The sequence below is a fragment of the Triticum aestivum genome, chromosome 1B (assembly GCF_018294505.1).
Source record: "Triticum aestivum cultivar Chinese Spring chromosome 1B, IWGSC CS RefSeq v2.1, whole genome shotgun sequence".
Lineage (NCBI taxonomy): Eukaryota > Viridiplantae > Streptophyta > Magnoliopsida > Poales > Poaceae > Triticum > Triticum aestivum.
The window spans coordinates 259,926,739-259,936,857 of NC_057795.1; the positions used below are offsets into that span (position 1 = coordinate 259,926,739).

The 10,119-nt window shown below is 44.4% G+C and overlaps 1 long non-coding RNA gene across 2 annotated transcripts; it reads right to left on the reverse strand.

Moving 5' to 3' along the window:
* Nucleotides 1-6,239: 6,239 nt before the first annotated feature.
* Nucleotides 6,240-9,351, reverse strand: LOC123118517 (uncharacterized). 2 transcript variants are annotated; one of them, XR_006458076.1, is made up of 3 exons: nucleotides 7,971-9,328; nucleotides 7,038-7,164; nucleotides 6,240-6,627 (listed from the first exon to the last, which is right to left on the reverse strand). It is a non-coding gene; the product is annotated as an uncharacterized lncRNA (long non-coding RNA). The 2 variants fall into 2 exon arrangements; XR_006458070.1 differs by having other exon boundaries at nucleotides 6,240-7,164; nucleotides 7,971-9,351.
* Nucleotides 9,352-10,119: the final 768 nt, after the last annotated feature.

Consider the following 10,119-nt stretch of genomic DNA (forward strand, 5'->3'; position numbering starts at 1 on the left):
ATTTTGTCCTGGCTCAATAGGAACATGTTGTGCTCGCCCTACTATATCGCGACGTAGAACTGGTTGTGGGAGATTGTTGAGTAATTCATCGAACTTGGCGTCCAACTTGGTGTCAATTGTCTTCTCAATGTCATCCATCCTCTCCAATGCCTTTCCAAAGCTGGCCATCACGTCTTCCACCTGTTGACCCAACATTTGATGAAACTTATCATGAAGGTCCTTGTTCGTCATGTTCTCCCAGTCAATCTCATCGGCGTGTGTTCCTGCCATAGTTAGCAACAATAGAAACAGACAAGTATATGATCCTACAGACTACTGGAATATGGTGGTGGTGGGGTGTCACAAATCCTTCAAGCAAATCTCAAATTCTTACCAGTTCTTACCCAGCAGCTGGTGGTGATCGGCAATCGTTGTTGTCAAAACTCTCAAAGCTTGGATAGAGCGATTACCAGGGAGAGTCAAACGCACGACGTAGATGTATGTGGAGCTGGGAAGGCTTATAATATGGTAGCAAAAAGGGTCAGCAATAATCAATTCAGAGATGCAAAGTTGAATAAACGCTCAACGACGGTACTGTGCTGGTCCTAGGCTAGACCGTGCTAGAAACGCAAGCCTAGAACACTAACAAAATCACGGCACTGCACGAAATCAAGGAAGGAGCACACTCTGATTTTTTTTGTCACTCCCTTTTTTTGCGCTTTTTTGTGCTTCTCTTTTTTTTGCGAAAATTCACTATAATGGCAAGTGTCTCAAATCTCTTCCCAAGTCAAGGTAACAGGATAGACATGAAATTTTTGCGACCAAATTTTTTTTTCGACTGCCCGGACCAAAATCTGGAAACGGCTCAAAAAATACTTTCTATAATGGCACCTGTCTCAAAACACTCAGAAACACCTAAAAATAGGATAGCCAATTTTTTTTCGACAAGTGCGTTTTTAGGAAATTTTGGGCCTAAACGGAGGGTGGTTTCCGGACCTACTCCGAAACCTACTCCGGGAAGGAAACACGAATCGGAAACTAGATGGATCCCGAAAACAAACCTAATATGCAAGGAACTCGGATTGGTGGTGGATATATGGTGGTAGATGGCAGCGGTGGTGATATATGGCAGCGATGGTGGTATATGGATACAGATTCGAAGCAGTGGCGGATAAGCGGTGGTGGTAGATGGCAGAGGCGATGATGATGGTGCGGCGGCGGCATGACAACTTATGACCAGAACTCGAAACTCTAAAAGACTAGACTCTAAGACCAGCAACTAGACACGACGATGCAACCGCAAATTCAACAACGCAAATATAGAAAAGATTATGCAAAGGCTCAGACTAGTTCAGATAGGATGAACTAACCCTAATTTTTTTGTGGCTTTTTCGTGGACTATAGGTATGAAGAACAGACTCGATCTAAACTACGAAAAACTGTAAAATCTCACCGAGCAACCTGAAAATCAGATACCACTTGATAGAGGCAAAGGTGTCCCATCTTTCAATGAGATGATGGATTTCGCTTTGGTGGAAGTCGACTTTGACGATCCGACTACGAACCTGCGAGGACGTCGCGCTTTAGCAATCGCTAAACCAACTCCGAGAGGTTATTGACCACGCCAGAGCACGATCAACCTGACCACGAGGGTATGTTTCCTGCAAGCAAATGAAGAACAAACAAGAAACTGATATTGCAATCTGGATATTGAGAATATAAGATGAAAGCTTTATTGATCAAGGTGGGGTTCTGTGACGCCTTTGTCTGGTCGTTGAACACAAATGAAGTACACGAAGTTGCAGCTATGGCGAACTTTTAATCTAAACAAAACCCAAAGTCTAAACGGTGCCCTAAGTGATGAGGACATGACTACCTTGGATACGACCAAAAATATTGCATACATGCATATTTGTCAGGTCATTTCTAGTACAAACTATTTAATAATCTATTTATGTTATCCAGAACAAAAATACTTCACACACTTTTGTGTTTTGTCTAATTGCAGGTGTATGGGATATTTGTACAATTCACATTTGAAGATAAGGGAGAAAGAGATGTTTAAGTGCTGTTCAAAAAGTTCTCTCACGTCACTTTTGGGCCAAGAGAAGATAGAGTCCAAGTCTCTCACGTTCTGGATTCAGATTCGGATTGCACAGACATACCTGATTCAAAACGCCAACAACTTTTTCATACGGACTCTGAATTGGGTGATTCTTTTTTTTGTTGGATTCTAGATTTTGTGCTCTTTCCAGCCCAATTGGACTCACCTTCAAATTCGTCCGGAGCGTTGATATATCGACGAAACAATCAGACGCTACAGCAGAATCCGAGTCAAACAACAAGTCCAAAGGTGTTACATCACCTCCACTTGGGCCCATTGGCCTTGTACGACCTAGGGTTAGTTTTAGGCTGCCTTGGGACGTCCTCCCACCTCCTAGGCCGCCACCCCTTGCTCCTATATAAGTAGATCCGTCTAGTAGCTTTTCCCTTGGGATTTGTTTAGTTAAAAGTTAGCCATTATAACTTCGTGTACTTCGTTTGTGTCCAACGACCAGACCAAGACCGCTTACGGATCCCCACCTTTATCAATACTTCATATATACTCACAATATTCAGATTGCTTTTATCATATTCTTGCTTGTTCTTCGATTGCTTGCAGGAATAGACCTTCGTGGTCAGGTTGATTGTGCTCCGGCGTGGTCAATGACCTCTCGGAGTTGGTTTAGCGATTGCTAAGGCGCAACGTCGTGCACGTTTGTAGTTGGTTCGTCAAAGTCATCTTCACCAAATCGATAGTTATCATCTCATTGAAAGATCGGGACACCCCGCCTCTATCACTAAGGGTTGTATATATGAAGGAAGAGGGGGGGAATTTCGTGGCCCTTGGTGGAGGGGTCCGAAATCAACCCTATCTCTTGTTTCCCCACACATACGGACTCTAAAAATATCCTATACTTATGTATTCAAAATTACATGGGCCTGGCCCAATAATAAGGTGACCCAGCACCTAGAATAGCCTCTAGACGAAATTTATGAAGTGGCATCTTGTATATTTCGTCCACGGCTTCATGCACCCATTATGGTGGCTTCAAAGTCCTGAAATCATCACTTGTAACTCCGTTCTTGTTCTCCTTGCGCATGCCATCATCTCCATGCTTGTTCTTGCTCCAATGTTCATCCTTCTCCAAGCTAGGCCCTTCATTTGTAAGCAAAACAAATGTATCCAATTTAGGCAGCATCATATTCTCATGAACATTAGAATCATTACCAAGAAACGAAAGTACCTGGTAATTTAGTTGGCGTGCGCGAGCTCTAGTAATTGGTCCATTATGTATAGCAGCAGGGGCTGTGGGTGTAACAATGGTATTGATGTCCTCATCAAAAGGTCTCACCAAAGTCCAAACCTTCAACTTGTGAGTACCCTTGTGCCACTAACCTTGCCTTGTTACGGATGATTACACCATTCTCATCTTGCTTGTTCTTGAAAATCCATTTTGTTCCAATGACATTGTGCTCCGTAGTTGGCCTCTCGACTAATGACCACACTTGGTTGCGTTCAAAATTCTTCAACTCTTCTTGCATAGCAACGAGCCAATCATTGTCCATCAATGCCTCTTTTACCTTGAGAGGCTCAACACTGACACAAACGAGAAGTGAGCACAAAAGTTTGTCAAATGTTTACGAGTGACTCTACCTTCCGATATGCCGGTGAGAATTTTGTCAACATCAACACGACCGGCCACTCGAGGCATGATGGAGGTTAGGGTTTCTCAAGGTTCAAATTTATGTCAATCATCCACGTCCTCAACGTATGGATCATTAATGTGTGGTGGAAGATCTTCTTCTTCATATTGCATTTGTTGAGGTTCATCATCAATGATTGCACTTTCTAGTTCTTGCCCTTGATGATGATCTTGTTCTTGAAGATTATCATGAAGAGGGACTTGATCGTCTTCTTGTACTTGGACTAAGAGCATTGGTTGAGCAATAGGAGCTTGTGGTGGTATGGGTGTTGAAGTAGTTTGATGATGTGTGAAGCTTCCATCTTCTTCATCATCATGAGGTTCTTGTTCCATTGGAACAAGTGCACCAACACCCATGGTCAAAATATCTTGAGAAGAATCTTCTTCACCTACATCACTTAGATCAACTTGCTCCCCATGTGAGCCATTAAATTCATCAAACACCACGTCACAAGTTTCTACAACACATCCATTGGATTTGTTGTAGACTCTATAGGCGTGAGAGTTTGATCCATAGCCAACAAATATGCCCTCAATTGTTTTGGATTGAAATTTTCCTAACCATTCTCGTTTGTTGAGGGTGAAACATTTGCATCCAAATACACGAAAGTACTTGACATTTAGCTTGTTCCCAGTTAGGAGCTCATATGGAGTCTTTTCCAATATAGTGGGGAGGAAGAGCCGGTTTGATGCATGGCATGCAGTGTTGACAGCCTCGGCCCAAAAACTATGTGGCGACTTGTATTCAACCAACATGGACCTTGCCATCTCCACAAGTGTACGGTTCTTCCTTTCGGCTACACCATTTTGCTGAGGAGTGTATGGAGCTGAATATTGATGCTCAATCTCTTCATCACTAAGAAATTCTTCCAACATATAGCTCTTGAATTCAGGGCCATTATCACTTCTTATTGCCAAGATTTCTTTGTCAAACTTGCGTTGTGCTTGCTTGTAAAAATCAATGAAGGTTATCTTCGTCTCGTCCTTGGACTTGAGGAAAAACACCCATGTATACCTTGAGTAATCATCAACAATGACAAGCCCATACTTTTTCCCACCAGGAATATCCCATGAAGGAGGCTCAAAAAGATCCACATGAAGGAGCTCCAAAGGTCTTGAAGTAGATACGATATTCTTGGGTGGGTGCTTTGATTGATGTTGCTTCCCGGCTATGCATACACTACACACACGATCTTTCTCAAAAGAGACATTGGTTATTCCAAGTATGTGATTACCCTTTAAGAGATCTTGAAGATTTCTTATGCCGACATGGGCTAGCCGGCGATGCCAAAGCCACCCCTTGTCGGCCTTGGCCATTAGACAAGTTGCATGGAATGTACTCTTTTTCGAGAAATCAACTTTGTAAAGGTTGCCATCCAACTCTCCAACAAAGGACACTTCGAGAGTGTCTCTCTTAAAGACTTTCACATCCGTTAGTCCAAAGAGTGTATCATAACCAACAGAAGCCAATTGGCGAACGGAAAGCAAATGGTATTTAAGGGATTGAAAAAGCATGACATTTGCTAGAGACATGTCATTTGTGATAGCCACCTTGCCCGACCCGAGTACCTATCCTTTTGAACCTCCACCAAACATAATGCTCATAATGGTTGAATAGCTTCCATGAAATCGTAGAGCAATTTGCTATCTCTGGTCATATGATTGGTACATCCACTATCAATCACCCATTTTACTCCCCGGAGAAGGCAACCTACACACAATTATGACTTGGTTAGAGGCACCCATTTTGCAGTGGGACCTCTCAAGTTAGTCACAAGGGTCTTGGGGACCCAAATAGCATAGAATCAGAATGCATTTAGAGGACCAACAAATTGTGCATAAACTTCTCCATCCTTAGTCTTATGAAGTACTTAGGATGGAGGCATCAACTCTTTTGGCTTGTTGAGAGTGGGCATGCCCCTTATGGCGTTCCCACTAACAACCTTACCTTTCTCCTTGTGCCCTTCTCGTACAAATGTTTCCTTTAGAGGTGTTGCGCACTTTTGAGAGACGACTTCTTCTTGCTTGTGCTTGGGTCAAACCCGAGCCCCTCTTTGGCAAACACCTCATTGTGTTGACTCGACACCTCATTAAGGTTCTTTCGTCCTTGAGCACATGTCATGAGACCTTTCTCGATTTGAGCTTTGAGAAAGCGATTCTCCTCAAGAATAGATGCTAGATCACTACTAGATTTAGTAGTACAAGCCTCAACATTAATAATAGGAGAAGAGTAGGCCTTGGCTAGAGTTTTAAGATAAGTAACACTACTAGGAAAAACACTACCAGTGGGTTTTTTGCATACCAGTAGCATGGGTTCCCGCGCTACTGCTACGGCGCTACAGCTAATTTTTAGCAGTAGCGCATTTTTTACCCCACGCTACAGCTAAAAAGTTAGTAATAGCGCGTGTGCACCCGCGCTACTACTAACCTAAAACCCACGCTACTACTAACCTAACTACTAGTAGACCTCACTTTTGACCCACGCTACTACTAACAATTTAGGAATTAAAAAAATAAAAATAAGATGTAGTACTCATGAATGGTAATACGTCCAGTGCAAACCAAACCAACTCACAGAACCATCTCAAGCTTTCATTTAACATCAGACACACACAACCATCATCATAAGGTGGGTACCTTCCCTATGACCAACCTAAACAGACCACCTCTCTAGATGTATCCACAAGGCTAGGAGTTCAGACGCCGCTGGACACGAATACTCCCTCTCGCGGACGGTGGCGTCAAGGTCCTCCACATCGGCGACCTCCGGCGTCGAAATCACCTGGACGATCATCTGTGCGACGTGGCCATCGGGCTTCACGGTGAAGTCCACCTCTAACTGGTTGAAGAGCACAGCGCCACCGGGCCGCGCTTGTCAGCGTCGATCACCTGTCGATCACCTCTACGCCCGTGTCGGGAAAGTGAAAACTTGTTAGTACGCAAATTGCATCAGTTCAACGAAATAGTACTATTAACAGTGTACTGCAAGAATAAGAAAGCTCAATGTCAAACATCACTTTGGTTGTTAAAAATATCATTCAATCATCATATAACATTTTTTTGTCAAATCCTGTACACCAAATTAACATTTACAAGAAGTCTACTTCTCATTTCTAAATGGCTCAAAAGTGATCTATTTGGTAACAACAAATTCCAACAATCAAATTCATATTGGCAGAGATCAGACCATAAGAATTTAAGACAAACATACAAGCACTGAAGCATATGGGGCGTCCTTCAAAAGTTCAGTCAACCCTTCATATGAATCCGACCAAATCTAATAACATAAAAAGTTTTGAGTAGAGAAGGCACCTTTGGGAATGATAACTTTGGTGGAGCTTTGACAACTTCACCAAATTTAACCTTTTCACATCCAGGGAATTCAAGATGAGTCTCGACCTTACCAGCCTTGCAGTTCTTTTTCTTCTCGTCCAGATGTCTGAAACCAATGATACAACATACTTTATTATCATACATTGCCATGAGTGAATGTGGAAGTTCTCTTAGAAAATTTTGTCCTAGTTCAAAAATAAAAGCTGAAGCAAGATACATGGTTTATTCTTTACACGAGGCAACATTGGATCCAAATGAATTGATGCAAAACCTACACAATTAGAGTCAAGCAAACCAAGACAAATCAAATGGTTAGACAAGTTACTTCTTCATTTTCTGCTTCTTCGAAACCGAGACATTCGCCTCGAGTTCCTTGAAAAATATTCTCAATAGGATTTCAAAACCGCCCTCGAATACACCAAGATACTCTATAACAGAATTACTAATAACAGTTGTAGAATCGTACAATATATTATATGTACAAAATAGACACTCCAAGATACCATGTCAAAAAAATGGCAGGGTCAAAGTTCCACGACATATAGAACATCCACAAAGTACATTTTCTTTAAAGTCATTCTTTTCTACACCCCATAAAAGCTGTCACTCAAGGAGTGACATGTTTTTTATTACAAAAATTCGCCACATTCTGATTAACATGGAAAAGCAAGCTAGAGTTAGCAGACCAAAATTAGGTTCAAAATGTAATGCTACAGATATCCAATATTCACAACTAGTACTTTCAGGCGGCATGTCAAATCACTCTGTACAGTGGCGGATCTAGGATTACACTATGGGGGGTGCCACTAAAAACAAATCTGCGCAAAGCTCACAATTTAAGTGTAATGCAAACATTGCAAATTCACATATTGTAAAAGCTATGAAAATGTCGAAAATATACATGGTAATTACCTTGTTTGTCTACACTAGACTTGCACATGCTTCTTGTTCTGGAGCAGCCCCCTGTTCTTGGGTGTGCCCTTCAGTAGCCTCTTCTACTAGAGCATTAGGAGCAGTAGCAAATAACTAGTATCATCATTAGTCAGTACAAAGCACCACTTCAAAGGAATTTAAAAGGAAGATAAGAACTACTCATACTATATGCCAACCAACATCCACCCAGTTTAAAAGAAAGCATATATGCTAATATCAGAAGTTCAGAACCATATGACCGAAACTCGGGATTACAGGAGAACTGCTTTCACCTGACAGCGCAACAAGAGCAACCAGTAATATACATACACATTAACACTAGAGCTAGCTCAATTTACAGTAGGACTACTCCGGTTATCAACATAAAGAGGCGAGAGGCCGAGAGGCTCAGACCTCGAGTCAGAGGTGAGATCTCCAAGCCTCCAACAGGATGTGAGGATGACCGCCGACCGCCCGACCGGCCACCCGCTAGCAGCGCAGCAGCAGCGCCGGTCGACACAAGCCCACGGCCCCACGCCGGTCGCCATCCCCGCCGCCGCGAATCGACGAAGCAAGCTAGGTTTCGGTCTATGCCTCACTGTGGTGAATCGATTCGTGCGGCTCGCTCTGTTGTGGCCGTGGCGTTGTAGTGTCCAGCAGTTCCCAAAAGGCCAAAAGCTCAAGAACGCACTCTAGAGACTCCAAGAACTCCAAGAAACAACAACAACACGTCGCAGAGGCCATCACCTGCTTGCCGGCGGCTGCTGGACACCAGCTTGGGGTCGAACGGATGCGCCACTGCGTTGGGCGCCTCCCCCGTCTCCGCTACCACGGGGTCGTCCCACATCACCCGCGCCTCCCCGCCGCCCGCCGCGGAGCTCGGCTCCCCCAGCTCCGAAGGCCCCGGCTCTCAATGCCGCGGCGTAGTCGAGGGAGGGGCTGCTCCTGGTCTGCCATGGGGGGAAGTTGATGCCGCCCCTCGTGTGCGCTTATGGTGTGCCATGGGGGGAGCAGGGAGGGAGGCCAGGAGCGTGCTGGCGAGGGCTTCGTTGGGGCAGCGACACGCGCATAGGTGAGGGCGTCGTGGGAGGCGACAAGGGTGATGGGGAGGGCCGCCGGTGCAGCGAGAGAAGTATAGTGGTCGGGGGGAGATCTGGCGAGGGGGCAGGGAGGGACTCACGGAGCGTGCCAGTGAGGGCTTCGTGGGGACGGCGAGGAGCGCGCAGGCAAGGGCGTCTAGGGGCGGCGACGGGGAGCGGTGTGGCGGCGGAGGAGGATGGGGGCATGGAGCGGCGGTGGAGGCCCCGGTCGTGCTCTGTTTTTTTTTTTTTTTTGAGGGAGAGGAGGTTGACAGAGGGGTGGGGGTGAGGTCGGGAGAGTTTTTTTTTGAGGAATTCACGAGAGAATTCGGAGGTGCGGGTGGATCGGGGTAGTAGTAGCGTGGGGTGTCTCACCTGTGTTATAGCTTTTCACTTAGTAATAGTGCAGGTTTTACGGCATGCGCTACTACTACGTCCTGTCCACGAGATATATTTACTAATAGCGTGCCCAAAAGAAATCAACGCTACTGGTAAGCCCTACCAGTAGCGCGCTTTGTATCACGCGCTACTGGTAATTACCAGTAGCATGGGGGCCCAAAGAAACACTACTGGTAAACTTCTATGTATAAGCATTTTCCTAGTAGTGTAAGCTTGAGCGTCTCGAAACTCTTTGTAAGAAGGGTGACCTCTTCTTCCTTAGTCTTGAGGGACACGAATAGGAGCTCACAATCCTTAGAGAGAGAAGCACGAGACTTCAAAAGCTTACTTTGATCATTCATCAACTCTACATAAGAGTCCTTAGCCTTTTTCAAGGAGGCAAGATCTTTAGCATGAACATCAATGTTTGCACCAATTTTCAAGCATAGTTCATCATTTCGTACTTCCTTATATTGGACTTTCCGCTCAAGGAGTTCATATTTTTCCTTTTTCTCAGTGACGAGGGTTTCGAGTTCCTTAATGGTGATGGTGTGCTTACTCACCATCTCCATAAGCATACGAAACATAGTGAGCTTCTTTCCTTTGAGGGACCACATGAACTTATTAAGTTTAGCAAGCATAGGATCATCTATATCATCATCCACATAACTATCCTCCACATCAAGATACTC